The sequence below is a fragment of the Pinus tabuliformis genome, chromosome Q (assembly GCF_031772625.1).
Source record: "Pinus tabuliformis cultivar Carrire ecotype Pingquan chromosome Q, CPIR1, whole genome shotgun sequence".
In the NCBI taxonomy this organism is placed as follows: Eukaryota; Viridiplantae; Streptophyta; class Pinopsida; order Pinales; family Pinaceae; genus Pinus; species Pinus tabuliformis.
The window spans coordinates 368,380,815-368,406,886 of record NC_142296.1 but is presented as its reverse complement, the minus strand read 5'-3'; the positions used below and the strand labels follow the sequence as shown (position 1 = coordinate 368,406,886).

The window sequence follows — 26,072 nt, the reverse complement described above, 5'->3', positions numbered from 1 at the left end:
AAAAGCTCAACCATTATTTTGGTTCAATGCCAATAACAATAAACTCAATAGTAAGATATCCTTAAAAAATGCAATAATAACTTTCAACCGGTAATAACTCCAAAATCTCAATTTATTAAGTTACACGCTGTTGAAAATACCAATACAACCTTATACAGATTATCTCACATTTATGACTGCATATGTATAAACCTCTGGGGTTTCAATGTGTCAACGATATTGAAAATTTTAACTAGCATGTACAAATTATTTCAAAGCTCCAGTATGTACAATCTAATTCTTAACACATGTCCATTCTTTGTATGTGCTATGAAATTTATTTCATGATCAAATATATCTGTATAGAGGTGTTTCTGCAAATGATTCATCACACTGTTCAACAATGGCTTGCCCTTATTTTCTTGGCAAGGAGCCCACAACTATGAGTACACCCGGAAATAATCTTAACGAGATAACACAAAGCAAATGCACTATATGAGGGTAAAATCTCAGAGATTTATACACCCATAAAAGGGATAAGTCTTGACAAAGCCAAGGAAGAAACACGAATGATCTCCTGTCATCCATGCATCAAAGAATCTGAAATAATTTTCCAAGAGCAGTATAAGATCCCTGCATCAATTTCAAGAGCATATCACATTTGTTAATTTAGTTCTAAAAACAACATGCACGCATAGACAGTCATAAAGGAATAGAAGCTACATGAGACGGCAAATCCAGTCGCAATTTATTTAACAAAGTGGATAAAGGAACACTCCCATGTCAAGCCTGTTGATGGCACCTAACCTACGCTGACTTAAAACGAAAAATGATTGCAGGCCATAAATCTAAAAAATCACCTTAAAAAATTTATACTTGTTGCATATGTTTAATGGCTCATAAGACTTCCAAAAATCAAGGACAGCAGCTCATTTTTCGCTATCACTTTACATAAGGATTATGACAACACATGTACGCCATGGCATAGACAGAAGCCACATCATGAAATTCCATTAATTTTAAACAGATTTAGGCACATTTCCTATAAGAGAATCACATGTAATTTTAACGCTTCTACCATCTGTTTTGGTATCGTTTCAAGTAGACAATATTGCCAGAATTTTGGTCTACCACCTTTACAAACTTCTTAAAAATGTTACTGTGCTGATGTTACAAAACCAGACTAAATCTGGATGCTAAAACTTGCCATACAAGAGACAAGTGCAGACCTAATGATTACAGTTCCCAGAAAATACCATCTTATTTAAAATGACCTTATCCACTAAATGACCTGGCCATATTAGACTCATACAGCTATAACTTGATTCAGATCAGCTTGCTTGCATGATAAGTTAAATACCAAATAGCTTTCGTAAGGAAATAAACTATTACGGCAGACTTGATTTCAAAGATCAAACAGACAGGTTAAAGACCACTAGGAGAAATTGATGATTTCAAGAACACTGAAGCTAGAGCAAGGATATAAACTTCCCTCATGGGATACATACATTGTCACATGGCTTAAGAAAATATATAAAATCCGTCTGCTTTACTCTTTCTGTAAGTGGATGTGTATATGGTGGGATTTAAACAAAGATACCATCATTCTTCTTAAATTTATGAAGATTGTCCAACATGCACACTTCAACCTATAGTAGGTGAATATCCCAGCAAGAAGAAGAACCCAAAGGTTGCCACATAATTATATCAAACCTGTAAGAAATTCACTTTACTTTAGAATAACCCTCCAAACCCTGTGCATATGGTGAATGCTAGCATGCCCGTAAGTGTCACTGCTCCTCTAGAAATTTACCATTTACCAATATTTCCGAAGTGCGTACTCCATCCTAAAATTGTGGCCATCCTAAAATTGTGGTAATCCTCCTTTTGCTTACTCCAACTACTGCAACTTGTTGCTTGTTCTAACAGGGAAGCAAAACCAAAAATTTGAATCCATAATTATATTGCAAATCTGTAGGAAATTGAATTCTCAACTGTTGAGTGCACATACAAACACCACATTGAACTTCTATCAGGAAATAGTATGCCACCCATCAGTCTGTGCAGCTAGCAGAACGTTGCTAGTTCTGTTGTGTCTGTCCTTTGTTCTTCTCGTCCAGAAGGACGTTCATCAGCATTTGAAATTCTTCTTCTCATATTCAAGGCTGATAATTGTATTTGAAATTTTACCTTATGTAGATAATTCTTTGATGGTTCCCCAATGGGCCCAACGATAGTCCTGAGTGTCCGTGGCCTTTTGCTTGAGAAACTTAGATCGCTTAGGGATAACTGACAAGATGATGTCACAAAAGCCCAACGGCCTTAGTTTCAATTTTTCACTGATGGAAGATGGGACTCGTGAAATACAAGAAATGCCCCCTGCAGTAAGAATAGATAATCCCTCTATCATCCACAAAACACAAATTTAATTAGAAGGCATAATACAGCATTGAATCAACACTGACATCTTCAAGGATGTATTCAATAAACTATGATACATCGTTAACTAATCACAAATCAACTCATGACATCGTCAAGGATGTATTCAGTAAACTATGCTACCTTATAGACTAGCCATGTACAGATTTCTCTTCAAGCAGATATACACACTTACGCCAAGGCCAATTTCATTTCCCTTTGGATCCATAATATAAATTGCATTTAAGGATTTCTTCTACTTAGCACGATCAAATTTGACAAACTTACCATGTTGACAAGCATTTCATGGTGACTTTTATGTCATGGTAACTACTTTTAATGAAGGGCTTCATCCAATTCTTTCCAACCAAATTTAGATTGTGAATTTATCCATCGTTTTTCGATCCATTAGTACTTCCAAACATCATCATTTTGTGGCCACAACGAATAAGGAATTGGTTGATTTAGGCTGGCATGAACATTGTTTTCTGGAAAGCATTCTGTGGTTTTGAGAGGTAACTTGAGGATATTTCTGAAATGCAGTCTTTCATGTCAACCCTGCAAGACAAACCATTTAAAAGCATTATGTATCATATAACAGGAAGGCATAGTTCTTTATTCAATATGAGTAAAATAATGGCAGCACCTGGACGTTTAAGGTGCAAAGTCATGAAACCAGACCTTAATTTAATAAACATCTAACAACTTCTAAAAGTATTATTAACTATACTGAATGTTTGACCTAACTGATTCTAACAACTCTTCTCAAGTCCAAACATTGCAAAGCAACCATGCAAGATCTGTGGTTGCAACAATCAAAACTTCAAAAAACAATTGGATGTTCAATCCTATTTACCATAGAAATTCTTATCCAGTCCATATATTCAAAAGCAGCCATGCAAGATAGGATCCATGATTGCAAAGAAACAGAACTTCGGAAAACAAAGTATCTAGTAGCTTTTTTTAATCCAATTTTAGAGGGATCATCCCAGAGCACAACAAGGAACATAAATCACTGAAAGACGCACTTTATCCCAATGTTATCATGACCATAACCATTTTGCCCAAAAATTAGACTCAAACCGGAACAGGCCACAGAACTGGTAAACAAATCAATTGAATAAAAAATATATAATATACAAAATTTTAATTTATATATATATCAATATTCAATGAATCCAAAATTTTGAGATAGTAAATATACAAAGATTCCTTGTTTATATTGCATGTTATGGTGCAAATAGCAAACTTACAAGAAGATTTAAGTTCTGAGATACATTAAATTAAAGATGAAAGAAAATACATAAAAATTGAGGCTCCAAATGGCCACTACAGTCCAAAAATTACCACATACTGTAGATCATCAGAAATAGCATCTGCTAAACATTCTGTATCATCCTCATAGTCTGATGTATGGTTACCCTCCTCTTTAGTTGCAGTGATTCTTTAGTAACAGTTGCAGTTGTAGTAACTCAGCTCAATTGAGCTGGGCCACTTCTCAGACTTTTTTGGGTGACTGAGCCACGCGAATGAGACCCAGTCAGCCTATTGGGACTGGCCAGTGCGGACCCTGAACCAACAAGTTGATTGGTTTTGTGCTGAACTGGCCAGTTCAGTGGCCAACTCAGCCAGCCACTGACCAGAACTGGTTGACCACAAAACCACTTCAAAACTAGCAGGTTCTGGCTACATTGTGTTCTCCATCTAAACTTATCTGATTAGTCCAACCTTGTGAATGCATTGGACACTAACTCTGAGACGGCAATACATGAAAAATGTTAAAATGAACAAAGAGAGAGGAAATGAAGCAAAATGGGAAAACTAATGAAATTTATGGCAATGTAATAGAGGCTGAATGGCCTTTGAACATTATTGTAGTAGGGCAAAGCTCTCAGGTTTTGGGACTTGAATTTTGAAGATTCTTAGCCAGTTATTTAATAGCAATTACTTTGCCTAGAGGGCAATGCTTTACAGAAAAGAGAAACATCCATCTCAAACCACCAAATACACAGTGATATATTCTACCTGCTTCTTACATCACCAACGAACATTTATTTTTAGTGTACATACTCTCTTCGTTCTTGGTCAATACCAGGAGTTTTGTTGTTAGGAAATCCAATAGGATGTATGGATTTTTTTAATCATAAATGACTTATTGGGCTCTAACTCGCCTGTTTAATTGAAAATCGGATGCCACACTTAATTTACCTATGCATATGCAAAGGGCAAAAGATTGAAAATTTAATGTTTCTTGTAACTGTGATTATGCTGGCAACGAGAGAACACTAATATTAATAAGCTTCTATTCTTTTACAATGTTGGCCAATCTGTTGGCCAAATCATCATATAGAAAGATTAAACCAAAAAAATAGCAGAAACTCTATTGTAAAGAAACAGTATTTAAATAGTAGAGGTTCAACAATGGGATCCCTATGTTGCCAATTTCAAGAAAAATATGCATCACAGAATATTTTAATACAGATCTAAGTACACCCAAAAGATTAACGACACTGCACTCAAAAATACATTAATACAAAACTGATTTTAACAGAAACAACCTCCCTCAACAGGCAATCCAATCTACCCACAGAACCTTACCCAGCAGAAATTGGTGGTGAATAACACATACTCTACACCTAATCCCTTTGAATAGATGAATAGTTGAAGATTGTTGGTTCATTCTCTTCAACTAGCTGACACATAATTTCCAATGCAATCCTAATAAATATACTAATTGAAACAGATCTAAGGCATCTACAAAACCCCAGAGTCCAAGACATTGCAGTTAACTGCACATCTATGCCATGTCCTTATCACAAAATACTTCCTCAGCGCTAAAAAAAGATCTAGCCCATATTTGACATGCAGAACAAAAAATTGTAGGGAATTGAATAAGCTATTACCCCCACTGTAAAATGCCCCCATTATAGCTTAATTCACCCTGCAACTTTCAATCTTTCTTAGGAGTGGCCCTCTCTTTGTGATTGTTGAGAAATGTAACTAGTATCAGTCTTCATAATTGTACTTGAGTCATGATGTAATGTATTTGTCAAAAAGAAAGAAAATAAAAGTTATTATAAAATAAAAAAATTATTTTTATGAGCATGGGTTTCACGCTCTGTATTTTATTTCTAGGTCAAGCCTCCATTGAAGGCTTCTAGGATTGAATCATAAGTCATTGTATTCTAGACCCTTCTTGGGCTATTTATGTCAAGAAAGAAAAATATTTTTATGTTAAACTTCTTGTCCCTCCTCCTCCATCAAGTCGGCCTAGCCTCCTACCAAGTTGGCCTCAATGTCGTCCCACTTAAAGACTATAGGTTAGCAAGGGCACTCGACCTATTGGAGTATTGATCATTCAAGATTCGATCTGCAGTTGTCAATTCAAGAGAAGAAAATGTGAAGGCTGAAGGAAGAGACAAGGCTAGCAAGGAAGAAGGAAACTTTTATCTAGCAATAAAGAAGACCAAAAATTCTCTATTTTACTGCCACACATGTGAAGAACGCTGAAGTAATTTGCAGGGTCGAAAATCAGAATTGCAGAGAGGGCCGAGACAAATGTTGATCTATACCGAAGAAGCTGACTCATGCTGAATTGTGAAGAATTTGACTAAAGTTTGACATGTCTACATGAGGGGCTGACTTGATGGATGGAAGGAAGTCTGTCTTGGTCAAAGGGTCTAGGTTGTCTCATTTGATTTGATTCTAAAGAAGAAAAGAAGAATTTTTTGGGTTTTTCCCTAGGAAAGGGGTTTTGCCCTGGCCTACATCTTGTTTCCTTTTTAGTGTTTGTGATCTTCATTGTTTGGCAATTGTCTTGATGATAAGAATACAATAATTGCAAAGAAGAATTAATAAGAAACATCACAAGAAAGTGTCAAAGAAAGAGAAATCAGATTAATAAAACCCTAACTATGCTTCCCTAAGGATTTCTCAACATGGTATCAAAGCTAAGGTCAGTGGCATAAGAGGCAGCTATAAGATCACTGTTGATTGGAAAGAGAAGAGTTTCATGTCCAGCCCTCAAGACTGAGCCACCTAGAAGGAGGACCAAATTAAAATAACTCATTTCTGGACTTGATTATAAGACAAAAACTCAGTAGTTCGTACGCATGCATGAACTAGAAAACAAAGTAATAAAGGGAGTCGTGAAGCATCAATTAGGGATCCCAGAAGGCTAATCTATAAGCCTTAACCAAGCCGAGATCTCTGGAGGATAAAGCGAAGGTCTGTGCCTGAAGTATTGGGTATGAATTGACCTCAGAAATCCGATTTCCAAGCCATCTCAGAGATCTGAAATTGCCAGGATCTCTGGATAACAAAAATTAGTAATTCCAAGGATCAATCTAAAGTCACTTTAATCTTTAAAAAGGAACCAAGATCCCTGTGGGAAAAGGACGAAGACCTGTGCATATATGTAAGGGAATAGAAGAAGTCGAGTCTCCTGTACTAGAATGCGAGCATATATATATATATATAAAGACCAAGATTTATCAGTGACATTGAAGCCGACTTTTATTAGCAGAATAAATTTCCTAGAAAGAAGTATACATCAATCTTTGATAAGGTCTGTAGCAGCCTTTCTATCTCACGAGATCAAGTCCCCATTCTTTTGGCAAAAGGACCAGCCTTATTGTCAAAGACAGTGAAGAAAGAATCAAGTCCGTAGTCTATCATTGAAGAAAGGAAGACCTCGTTAAGCAAACTTAGTATCTCTGTCTCAAAGAAGGAAGCAGTCTACAACAGTGAGAAGAACTTGTTTGATCGTCTTTCAGCAACATGTGGAAAAAGCCTTGAAGATTTCATCAAGGTCTAGTAAGTATTGTTTTTGTTCTTTATGTCTTGATCATCTAACGATATGTCTTCAGTTTGCAAGGAAAGCAATAAGCTCTATGGAACATCAATCTTTCAATCATAAAAGACAGAGGTATGTATAGCATCTATTACAAAATATTTTAGGGTTTAATTGCCTACTTGTAAGTTCTTATTGTGTTGAAGATTGTTAATGTCTAGGGATTATGGATCCTAGATAGAACATATGGAAATCCTTATCCTAATTCTCTTAACTCATGATATCTAGGGTTTGTAGGTATATGACAATCCTTTGTGAAAATAGAATTGAATAATGTCTAAGTTTTGACATATTGCTCTTTAGAGCTAGTTAGGGTTTGTACTCAAAATCCCTAGGAATTCATTCTCTAAAAGGTAAGGGAAATCCTAGAAAATCATCTCACTCTTGTACTTGTATATTTTATTTTGGTTGTGCTTGTCAATGAATATTGCAGGTATATTCTAAAAGGAAAGATTGTGGCTAGATTTAGAGGGAGCCCTCCAATAAGGAAACCCTACAAGGTTTGTAAAAGGAGCAACTCAAGGTATGTTTAAGACCACATGATTTGTAGCTAGGTACGAACATTTTTTAAATTTTCTTTGTATTACTAACTCTCTCGTGTGTAAGGTTTTGAATCATGAAGATTCTTATTGTTAGGGTGATTAATCTCTAGATTAAATCAACCCTTATCATACTATTTATCGTTTGTTCACTTTGGTAAAACCCTAACCTTTAGGGTTCACTATAAAAACCATATCCTTTTTTATGTTTAGGGTTTGTTGATGTTATGATGAAACCCTAGCTTTTTAGGGTTTGTTGTTGACATCCAGAATATATGATGAAACCCTAGATTTGTAGGGTTTGATGAATTAGGGTTTATGACAAAACCCTTCCAATAGTCAATATAAAATCCTAGGAGCGAAACCCTAGGTAAATATGCTTCTGTTTGATTGAATCCGTAGCTTGGTCCAGCTATTGTATATCTAACATTAAAACTTTGATGTTTGTGTCTAGGGTTTACAACAAAACCCTAGTAGAGATTGATATAAGTTTCTAGGGCATGATAATGAAACCCTATATGTAATAATGCTTTCGCTATGATTAAATTGTTGATATCTAAGGCTTTAGTCTTGATGATGGAATCTAGGGTTTGTGACAAAAACCCTAGCAAAGATGGTTGTGTAAGTCTAAGACATGAAAATGGAACCCTAGTTGACTGCTTCTCTCTTGATTACTATCTAGGTTTAGAATTTGATACTTAAAGTTCAAGTTCTTGCTCAAAGTTTTTGATAACCCTAGATACTCTCTCTATGATAATATGCTAACCCTAGTTTCATAAAATTGATTTCAAACCCTTGTATCTATGCTTGGTTGTACTTGCTACTGAAGATTCACAAGTACATAGTCTTCAAGATGTTGAAGATGCCTCATATTTGATGATAACATAATGATGATGAGCATGATGGAAAGAGGGAGCTATAAGAATCGTGATAGCATTGAAGTATACATTGTTGATTAATAAATGACCTTGTTTCCATGTGAGGATAAAAGGAATGATCTTCCGGAAGGTTGAAGTTCTCCGATGATATGATGATAAAGCCTGTGTGGCTGAGTTGTTAATGGATTTGTACCCTAGAAGAAAAGAAGCTTAGATAAAGAAAGTGTATAACTCCCTAGTTAAGAGGGAGGGCATATTGTGACAGCTATAGTAAAGACCTTGAAGAAAGAGTAAGACCGAAGAACAGTTAAAGCACTACAAATGGTTATTCATCATTGATAAAGTTGTGTTCATGATTAAGAATTGGAAAAGTGTTGAGGTTGAGTTTGATGTTGCTGGAAAAGTTGAAGGAAGCTTTCGTCAATATGTGTTTCGATATTGTGATAACCTAAGCAGCATCAGAATAGTTGAAGACCCCAAAGATTGTGCTAGCATACAAGAACATATACATTGAAAGTTTGATACTGATTGGGGTCGTGAAGCTACAGTACATGCCAACAAATGAACAAGTAGTTGATGTGTTGACAAAATCTCTTCCCCAAAGTTAGTTTTAGGAGCATTCTCGGATTGGTGGATGTGTTGACCCAGTGTTGATACCTGGATCCCTGTAAGGGTTGGTCTCAGGGCATGGAGGCCTAGATGGTATTTATATTCTATTGGATTGATACTAGAGTTGTAGCCTGATGGTATCTATAGTGGAAAAGGCCTAGATGACACCTTAGTCCCTGTTGGGAGGATACCTTGGCAGTGAGGGTATCACAAGCGTTGTGTATGTTGTTCTACTCTTCTTAAGAACATTTCAAATTGAGATCAAACCTGTACTAGTTGAACAATCATGAATACCTCCTTAGTTAAGAGGGAATGTTGAGAAATGTAACTAGTATTGGTCATCATAATTGTACTTGAGTCATGATGTAATGTACTTGTCAAAAAGAAAGAAAAGAAAAATTATTATAAGAGAATTTTATTTTTATGAGCATGGGTTTCATGTTCTATGTTTTTTGTTTCTAGGTCAAGCCTCCATTGAAGGCTTCTAGGGTTGAGTCATAAATCATTATATTCTAGACCCTTCTTGGGATATTTATGTCAAGAAAGAAAAATATTTTTATGTTAAAATGTGTCTTGTCCCTCCATCAAGTCGGCCTAGCCTCCTACCAAGTCGACCTCAATGAAGGAATGTCGTCCCACTTGAAGACTATATATTAGCAAGGGCACTCAAGCTATTGGAGTATTGATCATTCAAGATTCGATCTGTAGTTGTCAAGTATGAGAAGAAAATGTGAAGGATGGAGAAGGAAGAGACAAGGCTAGCAAGGAAGAAGGAAACTTTTATCTAGCAATAATGAAGACCGAAAATTCTCTAGTTTACTGCCACTCGTGTGAAGAAGGCTAAAATAATTTGCAAGGTCGAAAATCAGAATTGCAGAGAGGGCCGAGTCATATGTTGATCTATATTGAAGAAGCTGGCTCATGTTGAATTGTGAAGAATTTGACTAAAGTTTAACTTGTCTACATGAGAGGCTAACTTGATGGATAGAAGTCTATCTTCGTCAAAGGGTCTAGGTTGTCTCATTTGATTTGATTCTAAAGAAGAGAAGAAGAGCTTTTTGAGTTTTCCCCTAGGAGAGAAGTTTTGCCTTGGCTGAGTGCCTACATCTTGAGTCCTCTTCGGTGTTTGTGATCTTTATTGTTTGGCATTTGTCTTGATGATAAGAATACAATAATTGCAAAGAAGAATTAATAAGAAACATCACAAGAAAGTGTCAAAGAAAGAGAAATCAAATTAATAAAACCATAACTATGTTGCCCTAAGGATTTCTCAACAGTGATGTCTCCAACCTTTGTTCTCTATGTGCAGCAAAATAGAAATCTTGGAATAGTAAAGCCCCCTTTCTAAGTAGTTTAAAATCCACAGACTGATTCACCCGCAAAACCAAAACAAACAAGTGGGGAACCCTAGTTGCTTGCTTCCACGTAGTGTATTAGCTCCTCAATGGAAAAGAACATTAGTCTTAAGATAAATTTAATCATTAGGAAGATGAAATCAGATAAAAATGATGCCTAATAGCAATAACAAGAAAACTAACATTAGCAAAAACCACTCGACAATTATACAAAACGTACAAAGGTTTGCAAAATAGATGAACTCTTTTTATTAGATAGCACTTGTCTCATGTGAACAACAATGATTTACAAATAAGGAGAGGCTAGCCTTATATAGAAAAAATTATAACAAAGAACTAACGGCAAGTTTGACTCTTCCCAAATAAAATATTTACTAGTCGTCCACATGTTGGAGACTTAATAAATTAATCCATAAAATATTACTATAATTTTTAATTCACACACTAGGGGGTTAATTTGGACAAATTTCCACAATTTAGCTCAAAATTACCTTTGATCATGGTCCATCGCTCAACTAATTGGTCCATCGAGTCTCCAATGACTAATTAAACTCTCTAACAGTTAGTTGACTTCACCAACAGTTAGTTGATTGCACCAACAGCTATTTTTTACTTGACTTTTCCCTTTAGTAATTCGACTTAGCCACATGGAAGTTGAATCTCCAACACCCTTGACTTTCTAACAATTCTAGCACCTGAGAATGTTGAAACCAGCCTCGATCTAAACTAGGTATCTTTAGAAATCTTCATATCTTGCCCAACATTGCCACATCACCATGCACAATTAGAACTCTAATGCCCTTGGGAATTTGGAGAAACTAGGACATGGGTTTTGTTCCTCTCGTTCTATATGTTGAAAATGTAGCGAGCAAGATCTTCTAGCTTGTGCCTTAGTTAGTGAAGACCTCGAGTTGTCCTCGTGAGTTAGACTTCAGTTAAGATGAGTTATTTCCAATTTACTGGAATAATCATCAAGTTAGCATGCATAGAGTTGGAGCTTCAGTTAAGTGGAGTCTTCATCAGTTTGACTACAGAACAAGGTGGCAGTTAGCAATTCAGTTAGAGCGAGTTAGTCTTCAATCTTGATTGAAGGAAGAGCGAGTTAGATCTCCAGTGTTGATTGGAGAGAGCACGAGTTAACAACTCCAGTGATGATTGGAAGGAGAGCGAGTAACACTCTCAATTAACTCACTATCAGAGCTCAAGTTCTAAATTAAGTTGGGCCTCCTTGCATGGATCGAAGTTCACCTATAAAGAGAGGACAAAGACACAAGTAAATCACAATTGTTTTGTGCACAAAGGTTTGTGACAAAACAGAGCTCACGAGTTTGTGAGAGAGCCTTGATTGTGGAGCGCAAGAATTATGTCCTAAGAAATAGGAGCCACAAGTGTGCTAGGATTTAGAAGTTGGTTGTGTGCAAGAGAGAGGAGTTGGGGTCCTAAAGAATAAGAGCCTAGAATGCGCTAAGAAACGAGGCACAAGTCCGCTTGAAAATAGGGCCTAGAATGCACTAGGAAATAAGAGATCAGTGAGAGGAATAAGGGGCTAAGTGTGCAAGGAAGGAGGAGCATAATTGAAGCCTATGTTGCAAGAAACGTGGGGCAGGGGTACATTTCCGTACGGACACTGGTACGAAACGGTGAAACGCGTTTGGTATGGCCGTGAAACGTGTTTTCGGTCGTACTGCCACGTTTCACGAAACGGAAACGTGGCCAATACGGCCGGAAACGTGTTTCACAGCCGTACAACCCACGTTTTAGCATTTACTTGTGTGTGTGTGTGTGTGTTTTTTTTTAATTTGTATTTTAATTTATTTTTAGGGTATGCTAGTGATTTCTAGCTGCTTCTAGATGCCTGTCTAAAGTTATAAAAGTGAACTTTGTCTCATTCTCTCATCACACTATTCAGCAAGTCGTTTCTCTTGGAGACTGGCAATTGTTTCAGCTAGGCTGTTTTGAGCAGTGAGCAAAGTAGATTTCAGCAGCAAAAGCAAGAGATTTCAGCAGCAAGAGAAAGAGATTTCAGCAGCAGATTTGGCTCAGCTACAGCCATATTTCTCCTCTTTTCTGGCATTTTGGGGTAGCTTCAGCTACAGAAAATTAATTTGGGTAAGCAACATTCATTTTGTTAGTTTTTTCCTACTATTTCTTCAATTTTTTTAGGGTTTATGCTGCCAAAAATATGAAAAACGTTTTTTATTTATAGATTTGTTTTTTTAATTTATTTCTGCAGCAGATTTGGCTCAGCTACATCCATTTTTCTCTTCTCTTTTCTAGCATTTTGGGGTAGCTTCAGCTACAGAAAATTAATTTGGGTAAGCCACATTCATTTTGTTAGGTTTTTCCTACTATTTCTTCAATTTTTCTAGGGTTTATGCTGCCAGAAATATGAAAAACGTTTTTTATTTACAGATTTGTTTTTTTAATTTATTTTTGCAGCAATGGCTTCCAGCCAAAGTGTAGCTGCAAGTTCAAGCCCTAGGGCCAACCCAAGGGCTGAATATTATCCTCTTTGGAGGCATGTGACGAAGATTCAAAGATGTGGAGGTGGTGGCTCATGGGAATGGCGATGCAATCTTTGCAATAATTCGTACAAGGGCTCCTACCCAAGAGTGAAGGCACATCTATTGCATGGCGGAGGACAAGGGATTTCAGGTTGAACAAAAACAGCAGATCCATTGGCAAGGAGGGCATATCAAAGAGAGAAAGATGAGCCGGATGGTACTAAGAGAAGGCATGATGACCTTACTCAAGCTCCATTTAACATTGACCCAAGGATTGTAGTTGAAGCAAGAAAGAGGAGAGCCGGTCCCACTCAACAACATGAACAACCAGCACCCAAAAATACTAGAGGCCCAGGGGCATCCCCTTCAATTCAGGATAGCAAAATTGCTAAATTGGTGAATGTGCAAGCAAGAGAAGAAACAGATTCCAGAGTGGCTAGGTGCATTTATGCATGTGGTATCCCATTCAATGTTGTTCGCTCTCCTTATTGGCAAGATATGATAAGGGCAGTTAACAAAGCTCCTCAAGGGTACAAGGGGCCCAATTATGAGAAAGGTAGAACCCAACTTCTCAAAAAGGAGAAGGACCTTGTGGAGGATATTTTAGCTCCAATTTGTTCTTCCTGGAGTAGCTCTGGGGTTACCATAGTCTCAAATGGTTGGACAGATATAAGGCGCAGACCATTGATAAATATCATTGCCACTTCCCCCAAAGGAGCAATGTTTATCAAGGCAGAAGACTGCTCAGGAGAGGTGAAAGATGCACAGTTCATTGCTGATGTTATTATAAAAGCTATTGAACAAATAGGGCCTAACAAGGTGGTGCAAGTTATCACGGATAATGCACCAGTTTGCAAAGCTGCAGGTTTAATTATTGAGGAGAGGTATGACCACATCTTTTGGACACCATGCATTGTCCATAATCTGAATCTGATCGTAGAGGAGATCGACAACAAAGTTTCATGGATAAAGGAACTCACAGGGGAAGCAAGGGAGATTGTCAAATTCATCACCAACCACCACCAATCTCAGGCCATATTTCGAGAGTACTCCAAATTGGAGTTGTTAAAAGTTTTTGAGATAAGATATGCCACAAACTTCCTGATGTTGTGCCGCCTTGTTGAGGTTAAGCATGCATTAGTTTCTATGGTGGTGAGTCAACTTTGGATTGAGTGGAGACAAGCAGATTCAGAGCGAGGATCTATGGTGCGTAGATTGTGCCTTGATGAGGATTGGTGGATCAAGGTAGATTTCTTGCTAAAGTTCACAACCCCTGCATTTGAGCTTCTCCGGAGTGCTGACACTGACCAACCTTTCTTAGGAGAGGTATATGATGGCATGGATTCCATGGTTGAGAAAACTATGGAAATCATTTCGCAAGAGTCTCCACAACTTTTGTTTGTTGATGATCATTTTGCTGGTTTGGTCAAGAAAATCATTGTTGATAGGTGGAACAATTTCAACACTCCATTGCACACTTTAGCACATGCTTTGAACCCCAAATTTTATGATGAGGAGCTTATTGCTCAAAGCAATGGGAAGTGGAAGGCACCCCATAAGGATAGAAAGGTGGCTAATGGGGTGAAAAAAGCCCTTATGAGAATCTTTCCTTCTCATCTACACAGGGAGGTAAAGGAGGAATTTGCCAATTTTGCTGTAGGAATAGATGATTATGCAGATATATCAGCTTTGGAGGAGAGGAGCACCATGAATCCAGTGAAGTGGTGGATTTGTCATGGAGCAAATGGTGTACATTTGCAAAACCTTGTCATTCGTATTCTTTCACAAGTGGCAAGCTCTTCATCAGCAGAAAGGAATTGGAGCACTTATGGTTTTATTCATTCTGTGAAGCGCAATAGGTTGGGCTCACAGAAGGCAGAGGATCTTGTTTATGTGCACTTCAACCTTCGCCTTGCATCTCGTAGGGGTCCAGAATACAATAGTGGTCCTCCTAAAGAATGGGATGTGGATGCAGAAAAGCCTGATTTGGAGCTCTCTCTTGCTGCCCTGAATATTGAGGCTGAGTCTGGAAGTGGAATTGGTGCATCATCTTTTTCAGCACCACCATCCACTGTTGAGCATTGTGCTGCTTCTATTTTTTATGAGGATTGTTATGATGAGGATTAGTCTTTTGTCTCTATAGTTCTTGCAGCCTTATAGTCTTTATTGTACTTGTAGCCTCATATATTAATATAAATAAAGGCTGATTTTGAGAATTGGTCCTTGGATATATAAGAAAGGTTGCTTTTGGATATAACGATATTTTTATTTTCATTATGTGATCATTCATGAGTAAATGCGATATAAATTTAATCTTAATGTTTAAATGTAATAAATTATAATGTATCATTTATGCTTTATGATTGCACATATATATATATATATATATATATATATATATATATATATGTATGTATATATTCGCGTTTCCCTGTTTCCAAAATTTGGGGAGGTCACGTTTCATATCGCTTCCCATTTCGGAAACTCGTACCCATTTCCCCGTTTCTTGCAACCTAGAATGAAGCAAGACAACAGGGTTTGCAGAGCAAGTCAAGGAGGCAACAGAGGAAGAATTGTGTGCAGGAACTGAGATCAAGTAGTGATCAAGGAAGGCCAAGACCAGTTGTGTCAACTGAGAGTTGTGTGAGAAGTAGAACACTTTCTTGAGAGAGACGAATTGCTTTGTAACAGATTCAAAATTGCTCCAAAAAAAATCAATAAAATAGCCACATCAGGCAAGCAAGTTTTCCTGTTGGGTTTCCTAAGAAAAATAAGTGTGTCAATTTGTGTGATGTGTTTTTATCTTTGTGGTTTTATTACGTTACTTATAAGTTGTTAAGAGGCTTTGTGTCTTGGTGAAAGTTAACGAGTTTCGTTTTTCAGTTATTCATCTAAGTAGTTGCAGAGTTTTATGGAATTTTAACATGGTATCAGAGGAAAGATCAAAATAAAGATCAGCACCGAGTTGATCAGTTAGTGAAGAGCGCATATCAATCAGGAAGGCTAGCACCAGAGTTTGAAGAGCAAAGCAGAGCAGTTCTTTGGATAGCAGTATGGCATTCCTAGGATTATGGTCAAATAACAAGTTAGATAGAGCCTTGAATTTCTATGCACAGAAGGAGCGGATATCAGTGGTGTTGGAAGATAATGGAGTGCTCGAGTTTGCAAAGAAGCAGATAGTGCCACCTACAGATGCCCAATAGTTGGCCCAAAATAACAAGAATGACACAAACGCCAGGAGGATCATTCTTGAGGGGATTAGAGACCATATTACCCCTAATCTCCATGGGAAGAAGACAACATATGAGATGTTTAAAGCCATCTTAGATCTGTATCAAGGTTCCAGTGATGCCAGGAAGCTCTCAAGGAGAAGCTAAGAAGTATCCAGATGAGCAAAGGAGCGCCCATCATCACATACTTTGAAGTTCACTCAAGTTCGAGATGACCTAGGTGATGTGGGCGAGACAATAGCCAAAAAAGACCTTGTGAGTCTTGCGCTTCTAGGACTTCCATAAGACTTGATATAGTTTCTAAGATGTCGTAAGTGGCGGAGAGAATATTCCCATGTTGGGAAACGTTATGGAGTGATTGTGTTCAAGAAGAAATCCGGAGAGGATCAAGCGCTTGTAGAGAAGCTCTAGCAGTGGATAAGGAGAACTTTGCCTTGGCAAGCAAAGGTAGTAGAGCCAAGGGCAAGAAGGGCCTAGTTGAGGCCGAGTTCAGTCAGAAGGGTGAGAAGAAGGAGGATCTGAGTAAGATCAAGTGCTTCCATTACCATGAGTTTGGGCATTATGCCACTAAGTGCCCTAATCGGAAGAAAGAGTCCAGTAAGGATCATGTGGCTGCATCAACGGAGGTAGATGCATTTTTTGCGCAGTTCGAGAAAGATTTCTCATTGATAGCTTGCATTGCAAGCTTAGCAGACAGCAATGTATGGCACATTGGTTCAGGAGCATCCTTCTGCATGACCGAGAACAAAAAGTATTTCAACCACCTGAAGAATAAGGACGTGCATTTTCAGATTAAGCTAGGAGATGATGGCATGTATGTGACTAGAGAAGTTGGTACTGTCAGTTTTCAGAGGGAGTCAGGTAATCCTCTCCATCTCAAAGATGACCTCCATGTTCCAGGCCTGAAGCAAAATCTTGTTTCAGTAGCTACCCTTGAGGACAAGGGTTATGATGTCATATTCAGCAAAGGTAAGGCTTACCTACAACACTTAGCTTCTAGATGTAAAAAGCAGATAGGTGTGAGGATGAAGAATCTCTACAAGTTCCAAGTAGAGAAATGTGCAGCCTTGAGTAGCAAGGCAGGAAGTTCTCAAAGTAGAGAAGTGATGGTTGAGGAAAGCGGGGCTCCGAGAGAGTCCTTACAGCAAGAGCGGGTTAGAGTACCTAAGAAGAAGCTACTCAAGAAAGAGCCTCAACTAGTATCTTAGTTTGAGTCTCAGCTAATTGACAGTTGGGCCGACCAGCATGATGATGAGTAGAGCCCAAGGCGAGTGGAGGCGGTCACTCGATCAGTGACTCCTAGAATAGGGAGAGTTCGAGCCAAGTGCACATAAGAGTCGTTTAGGGAGGATTATAAGAGAGATGGACCTCCTAGTACCACCTTCAGGCAGAATAAGCAGCCACCGAGATACATGAGGTACATGTCAATTATGACTGAGGTGATAGACTCCCAGAACATGGTTGGAAAGAACAGGTCTTCAGATCAAATTCCACAAGAGAAAGTAGGGAATTCTTCTAGTTTAGAGGTGGAAGTTGCAGCAGCTGAGAATGTGGTAGTGTTGAAGACAGATCCAGGGGGACGAGGATCTTCCAGAAGTACCTTCCTCGCTAAGAGGGAGTGTTGAAAATGTAGTGAGCAAGGTCTTTTGGCTTGTGCCTTAGCTAGAGAAGACCTCGAGTTGTCCTCATGAATTAGACTTCAATTAGGATGAGTTATTTCCAGTTTACTGGAATAATCATCAAGTTAGCATCCGTAGAGTTGCAGCGTTAGTTAAGCGAAGTCTTCATCAATTTGACTACAAAACGAGGTGGCAGTTAACAATTCAGATAGAGCGAGTTAGTCTTTAGTCTTGATTGACGGAAGAGTGAGTTAGATCTCTGGTGTTGATTGGAGAGAGCACGAGTTAGCAACTCCAGTGATGATTGGAAGGAGAGCAAGTAGCACTCTCAGTTAACTTATTATCAGAGCTCGATTCTAAACTAAGTTGGGCCTCCTTGCATGGATCGAAGTTCACCTATAAAGAGAGGATGAAGGCACACATAAATCACAATTGTTTTGTGCACAAAGTTTTGTGACAAGACAGAGCTCACGAGTTTGTGAGAGAGCTTTGATTGTGGAGCGAAGAAATTGTGTCCTAAGAAATAGGAGCCACAAGTGCGTTAGGATTTAAGAGTTGGTTGTGCATAGGCGGCATGAGAGAAGAGTTGGGGCCCTAAATAATAGGAGGCTAAAGTGCGCTAAGAAATAGAGCACAAGTGCGTTGGAAAATAGGGCATGAGTGCGCTAGGAAATAGGAGTCAATGCAAAGAATAAGGGACTCAAGTGCACAAGGAAGGAGGAGCAGAATTCAAGCAAGACAACAGGGTTTGCAGAGCAAGTCAAGGAGGCAGCAGAGGAAGAATTGTGTGTAGGAATCGAGATCAAGTAGTGATCAAGGCAGGCTAAGATCAGTTGTATCAGTTGAGAATTGTGTGAGAAGCAAAATGTTTTCTCAGGAGAGACAAATTGTTTTGTAATAGATTCAATTGCTCCAAGAACAATTAATAAAATGGCCACATCAAGCAAGCAGGTTTTCCGTATTGGGTTTCCTGAGAAAAATAAGTGTGCCATTTTGTGATGAGTTTTTATCTCTATGTTTTTATTTCGCTGCTTATAAGTTGTTAAGAGGCTTTGTATCTTGGTGAAAGCTAACTAGTTTCAGTTTTTAGTTATTCATCTAAGTAGTTGCAAAGTTTCATGGAAATTTAACACTATAGACCAATTTTGACATATTATACGTCAAATTCTATCAATATTTGCCTCTATTACTCCTAGAAACCTATCCTACTACATCATCACACCCAAGTGGATGATTTCTAACACCCTTGAGGATTTGAAAAATCTGAAACGTGAGTTTTGTTCCTCTCATTAAGTAGACCACTTTTGACGTCATGCATGTCACAACCTATTGGAAATGTAACTAAGTTTGGTCTTCATAATTATCAATGTACTTGTATCAAAAGAAGAAGAAAAAATTATTATTATTATCACTTTTATTTTTAGTTAAAGCATGTTCTTCATGCTTGTCGGGTCATTTGAGTCAAAAAAAAATATTACGAGTCAAAGAAATGTAATTGAGTCAAAGTCCCATTTGGACTTCTTGTAAGGAAAAAAAAAATTATTGAGTTGAAAAGTCAATTTTGTCATCCACAAGTCAAGTCATCCTAGAGAGACACCTTTTCAACCTCTTGAATGTGTATAAATACAAGTCAACTAAGACATTTGGAGACCATCAATCATCACATTGATTTATGTGCCAAGATAAAGAAGAAAATTAGTTGAAGTCAAAGGCGAGAGAGAGGAAAGTCAAAGGCAAGAGAAATTTGGAGTTTTCTACCCTAGATGTACTTACGTGTGAATTTTTCCATGGAATTGCAGGCCCGAAATTTCAAGAGGACTGAAATTCTAGGAGTTGACCATATTTCAGAGATTTGACCAACGTTGACATTGACTTGCTGGATGTGACTTGAAGGAGGGTTGACTTGAGGTCTTTGTGGCAATCTTGGTCTTGGTCTTGGGTCTTGGATATCTCACGTTGATTTGATTCTAATAAGAAGAGTATTTTCTTTGGTTTTCCCCCTTGTGGGGTTTTGCCCTGGCTTGGAGCCTAATTCCTTGTGTCCTTTGTCTCTTTGTGAGATTCATGTTTTATACATTTTAGGTAATTGCTTGATGAAGGAAATATAAATTTAATAAAAAAGCCAACAAACACTCACAAGTAATTATCAAGTTAAGAGAAATCAACCCTAATCTATAGCATATTGATTTCTCAACACAAACATTCCAATGCTCTACCTGAAAATCCTCTTGGAAGCCTTCCCTGTATTGTTGACCAAGTTTGACCAAGTTGTAACTAGCCACTAGGTGCTCAGATTGAGAAAATTCCATGTGACATGCAATCCTCTCATCATGCTCTATAATGTGAGACTGGGTTGACTTTTTGACCACCTGAACCATTTTGCATTGGGAAGCATGCACTACCTTGGGAAATGTGAAAATTGCCACAAGAGACTGTTAGGTTGTGAGCATTGCAATGAGTAATACCAAATCAAAGCCAAGGTCACCTACATACTCTATAGACACTAAACATGTGGAATGACAAAGGTGCACCTTAAGAGTTGGACTAGCCCATACACCTGTGATCACCCCTACAAATGCAAGCTCCCATAAAACCATGAGCCCTCATGAAAAGCTAGTCCAACCAAAACAAAATGGATATAGACTCAAACCAACAAGATATAAGTCTAGGAAACCTAATACAACGCCTCACATGGTTTTTACATGGCTTTAACTTGTGACCTTGAGCTTACAATGGCAGTGAATGCTACACTTAAAAAAACTACGTACCCCCATAGACAAAGGGGTAACAAGGCTTTTTTGTGTTGTTTGCTACCAAACTAGCTAAATTTGAATGAATCAATTTGTTGCAACGGTGAAATGAGGTTAAGAAATTTTTCCACCAAAACTATAAGCAGCCTCCCATCCGTCTATCAAGCCATGGAAGAACAGGGCTTGAGGAAGGAGAATTATGGTGACAACAAGTGTAAGTTGTGCCATGACTATTGTCGAATCACCTAGGAACAGTGCAACATGGGCTACGTGAATAGTTGTGCAAGTACAATACCAATATCCAAAGCACAATTGATATGTAACTTAGCAATTACTAAAGTGTGCACCAAAGTTGGAGAAAATGGCATACCTAGTTCAAAGGTGTAGTTGTTCTTGTCTTCGTGCAAATCTATGACCACAACAAAACAATTAACCAACTTCTCAGAGCTCACCACCAAATTGATACTAACAAGCAAGTCCTAGACTAGATTACAGTGTATCGAATTTGAATTGCGCATTGAGAGACAATCAACAAACCGCACCCTTTGGATGAGCTTTGTCCAACTCTAAATGAGGGTTATAAGAAAATGGAAATCACATCAAGTAGATATTTTCATCTTCTTCACAACATTGGGAGCACTCAATTTGTAATTCAAAAACCATTGGTGAAGACACATGATTGGGATCAGCTAAAGGATAACAGTGGGGCACACTTTCACCATTGCAAAGGATTCATGTGATGCACTATATGAAACAACATGATCTAGATTTGGTCATTTATATTATTTCTCATCCATCTTGAAGCTTTCATAATGGAAATTTGGAGGAATCAATGTACACAACCATTTTTACCAGTAGTCTCAGTTTGGAAAATTGGGGACAAAAAAAATTCAAGAGTCATTTTGAGGCCTTAAATGACCACTTTTTGTGGTCGTGACCTTACTATGGACCTAGATTCCATAATCTACCCACCAATACCTTTCCAATGACGCAAAAATCAACTCAATCGAGGAAATATGAGAAAGTTATGCCTCCCAAAAGTTGACCTATTGTGAATTGACCCCCATAATTCAAGAAGGTACCATGCCAACCCCTATTAGGCTATTACTCATGGAAAAAGTGCTAGCCATGTGAACATGATGAAGAAGACACTAGAAGGGTTAATATTGTGACTCTAATTAAGAGTTGAAGGAGTCAAACTTAACCACTAGTAGGCTATCAAGCTATGTTACAACCAAGCCACTAGGAAGAAAAGGGGTTCAATTCTATTCTAAGCACATTATGTTACATAGTTGAGCAAAGTAGCTGAGAGTGGATAGAGACAGGGCATAAGAGAGAGGGTTTGTGTTCTATTGCAGAACAGGGGCCACAGGTCTCACTCCTTTATATTTACACCATTTCCATTAGGAGAAAGAGAGCATAGAGCAACCTCACCTTCCCGATAGAAATTCCTTGGTCATATCTTGTGTTATAGTAGTTTTATGAGTGATTGTTCTATTTGCTCTCAATTTTCTGTATTTTATATATTGCATGCATAAGCAAAAACAATAATTTAATAAAATCCAAAAAGTGTAAGTAAAAATCAAACCACATAGTGTAGATTTTTGTATTTCAGTAAATATTTATTAGATTTGTTGTGACGAACTATCTAATGGAATATCCACGACAATTTACAGATCATATTGGTAATAGCGCAAGTTACTTTGGTTATATTTTAGGAAGTTACAAGGGATCCAGATCGGTTAAGTTGAAAGTCATAAAACCCTAACAATGGCCAACAAATCTATTAATAACCCTCAATATCTAACAAACAAGAAATCTGCAAGGCTAAAATAGCAAGTCATATATATCAACCATTATATGAACCTTCTCATGGCAACTTTGGAAAATACCCTTCAAATCAAAGAAGATAGAGGTTCCAACTTAGAGGTCAAATCAGAGGGAAAATCGGGGGATTGGGAAGAACTAGAGGAGTCTAGGAAAGAACTTAAAAAATAACAATCCAATTCCAATTCTATGAACTACTCACAATCCTTATTCAATATGGAAACGAAGGTTGGCATCAAGCTATATCAAGGTGAGATTGATGTTTTGAAATTAAATCACAGGTTGCAATAGTTAGAGGTTTGTTTCAGCATTCATCACGTAGAGTTAGAACAAAAAAATTATTTCACCCATTTGAAACTAGAGGGCCATGCCCTAACCTGGTGAAAAGGCCATACAAAAACATTGAAGTTGGAGCCTGGAGGGGGATCCTCCAGTGACTAAGTGGGAGGATTTCAAAACTCTCATAAAGTCTCAGTTCTACCCTATCAGGTATGTAGAGGACCAGTGGATCTGGTGGCATTACTTCAGGCAAACACAGTGGCAGAGTGTACAAAAGTACACCATAGAATTTAGGAAAATGGAAATAATGTTAGGTATCTCTCCCAAGAACCCAGACGTACTCCTCAAGTATCTAGTGGCATTACTTCAGGAAAAGACAGTGGCAAAGTGTACAGAGGTACACCATGGAATTCAGGAAGATGGGAATAATGTTGGGGATCTCTTCGAAGAACCTAGAAGTACTCCTCCCTCCAGTATCTGGGGGGTCTATGGAAGAAAGTGATGGTTTTCAAACCCAGAACAGTGGATGAGGCTTGAGTACAAGCACAGTACAGGCAAAACATATGCTTAAAAAAAGGGCAATCAAGTGGATTGAAGCAGAAGGAACACCCGAAAGCTTCCAAAGAAGGGAAGAAGAAATGGAAAGGGGGGAAAGACAAAAAGACAACAACCATAGCGCACCAGAGCAAAGATCCCCACAACCACTATAACATTGATGGTCATACAAAAGAGAAGCGTTGGAAACTACATCCAAAACTCAACCCAAACAACCAGGATGGAAAGAAGAAAAATCTCAAGGCCGCATACTAGAGTAATCATGTGTAAAGCAGCTTCAACATGAATGAGAAGATTGTCTACACATCAATGAAGAAGGGGGTGAATGTGAGTAGTCTTCATCAACAAGAAGTGAATGAGATGACCAAACTCTTCCATATAAAGATATAGGTTAAGAAGATGAAAATCGATGTTTAACTCGGGATCATAGGCGAATCTCATTACAACAGAGCTGGTCAACAAATTGGGATTTGAGGTTCATGACCATCCTAGCCCATATCCACTGGGATGTGTCAACAAGGAGGCCAAAATAAAGGTAAACAAACAGTGTAGAATCAGTTGAGAAATCAATGCTAGTAGAATTAGAGTTAGATTTCTCTTTCTTGATAATTACTTGTGAGATTATGTTGGCTTCTTTTACTTATTTGTTATATTATCTTCAATCAAGCATTTACCAAATTATGTGTGCATGAAGATCACAAAAACACTGGACACAAGATGTAGGCACTCTGCCAAGGAAAAACCCCCATCTAGGGGAAAACCAAGTCAAAAATCTCTTCCTTCAATAGTTTTCCTAAGACTCTTCAACCTAGACACAGACCTCCTCCACACCAAGCCAGCCTTTCCTTCTTCGATCCAACCTTCGACCTAGCAGCAGCAACACTTCGACCCCAGCGACTTCGACTTGGCAGCTTTAGTCAGCAACTAGCAGCAGATCCCAAAAACTTCGATTTTGTCCTTCCCTTCTTTCTTGACCAATTTCGCACTCCTTTTAGCCTCCTCCTTCAACTTCGCACTTTTCCCAACTCTTTCTTGGATATCGAACTTGTGAGAGAGAGTGTGTCCAAATGAATTCAATCTGCTCCAATATATAGGCTTTTGGTGAGGTCGAATTGCCCAGTTGAGGTCGACTTGATCTCCTTGAGGCTGACTTGGTGTGGAGGTTACATAATTCATCTTTGACTCAAAAATAATTCTTTTTACATCGTTCAAAAGCCCAAGAAGGGTCTCATAAAATATACAATGACTCTAATGACTCAATATTAATCCTAGGAGTCCACAATGGGGACTTTGACTAATAAAATGATGACCCAAGCATGAAACCCATGCTTTAATAAGTCATTGTAACAATAATAAAAAATCTTTTGATGAATACATTTTATGAAGACTGGACCTAGTTACATTCTTCAACAGAATCAAAATTGCTATTAGTGTTGATTTTATTGATGAAGTAGAATTTGATGTAGTTTCACTTGATGTATGTGGAGTTGTGTTTGGGAGTCCCTATATGTACATGCGAGATGTGATCTTCATGCAGAGGTCCAACCAATACTACCTCAAGGACGGAAAATCCTTCATCATTATTGCGCATGTAATGTCCCCAATAGATTAATTGCCCAAGAGACGAAAAAGCCTATCAATTCCCATAGGATAGTCCTTGATAAAGGGGAAAACCCCAAATTTCCCAATGTTTTGGAAGCGGAGGGCAATTTTGGAGCAGTTGGGGCAAAAAAATCCAAAGTTGGGTTTTGTTGTGAACCCTACTCAATTAATTAATTTGAAAAATCCCCTCAAGGAAATCTATAAATACAAGAGGGTTAGATTCATTTGGAACATCATGGAATTGAATTGAATTGAATTGTCTCTATTTTTTTTAGCATGAGGCTCTGAGGGTTTTAAGACCCTTTTTCTCTTTGATTGATTTCGGTGGTGAAAGATTCCACCCTAATCAATCTCCTCCCTTATTCTCCTTTGTCTTGCATAATTCTCGGAGGCACATTTCAAATGATTTCTGGTAAATAATGAGGTTCTGTGATTAAGTTATGGAGGCATGCTAAGACAATTGTTTTGTGCGGGAATTCTAAGGCGAGATAATTCTTTGGCTAGGATTTCTCTACGACAGTTAATCCACAAAAAGAGCGAAGGTTTGATTAAAGTGTATTATGCGGCAGTCAAAATCTGGTTATAGCATCCTCTGCAGTAGTCAGCCCCAGGAAGAGTGAGGATCAATCCTCATTTCCCAACCAGCGAATTACATCACGACGAGTCTCCTGCACAATGGATAGTAAATGGGTAAGTGTTGGCTCTGTTACGAATAACAATACGTGGATGTGAAGCGAGACTGGGTGGCGAGGTATTCCTAGTAGCAGTATGAACATCGATGAAGTCGCAAAGGAGATACAGGAGGGTCCCTATGCCAAGTTGTAGCTACGAAAAGAAATAAGAAAGGGTTCCTATGACCAATTGAAGCCGCAAAAAAGGATATGTGGGGGTCCCTATGTCAGACTATAGCTGCGGAAAAAGATAAATGACGACTCCTGTGACAAATTGAAGTTGCGAAAGAGCCAAAGTGAGGACCCTGTAACCGGTTGTAGCTACAGGAAGGTTAAAACGAGGGTTACTATGACCATGTGAGGGACAACGACTGAAGCAGCAGGGGATGAGCTAGGGCGTGGTAT

At 38.2% G+C, this 26,072-nt stretch overlaps 1 long non-coding RNA gene across 1 annotated transcript in view; it reads right to left on the bottom strand.

Annotated features, from left to right (window-relative positions):
* Window positions 1-1,090: 1,090 nt before the first annotated feature.
* Window positions 1,091-26,072, bottom strand: part of LOC149219704 (uncharacterized) — an 86,295-nt gene continuing 61,313 nt past the window's right edge. Inside the window, exons 3-4 of the long non-coding RNA XR_016249252.1 lie at window positions 2,686-2,955; window positions 1,091-2,382 (exon numbers count right to left, since the gene is read on the bottom strand). This is a non-coding gene — a long non-coding RNA (uncharacterized LOC149219704). The remainder of the gene's footprint in view (window positions 2,383-2,685; window positions 2,956-26,072) is intronic.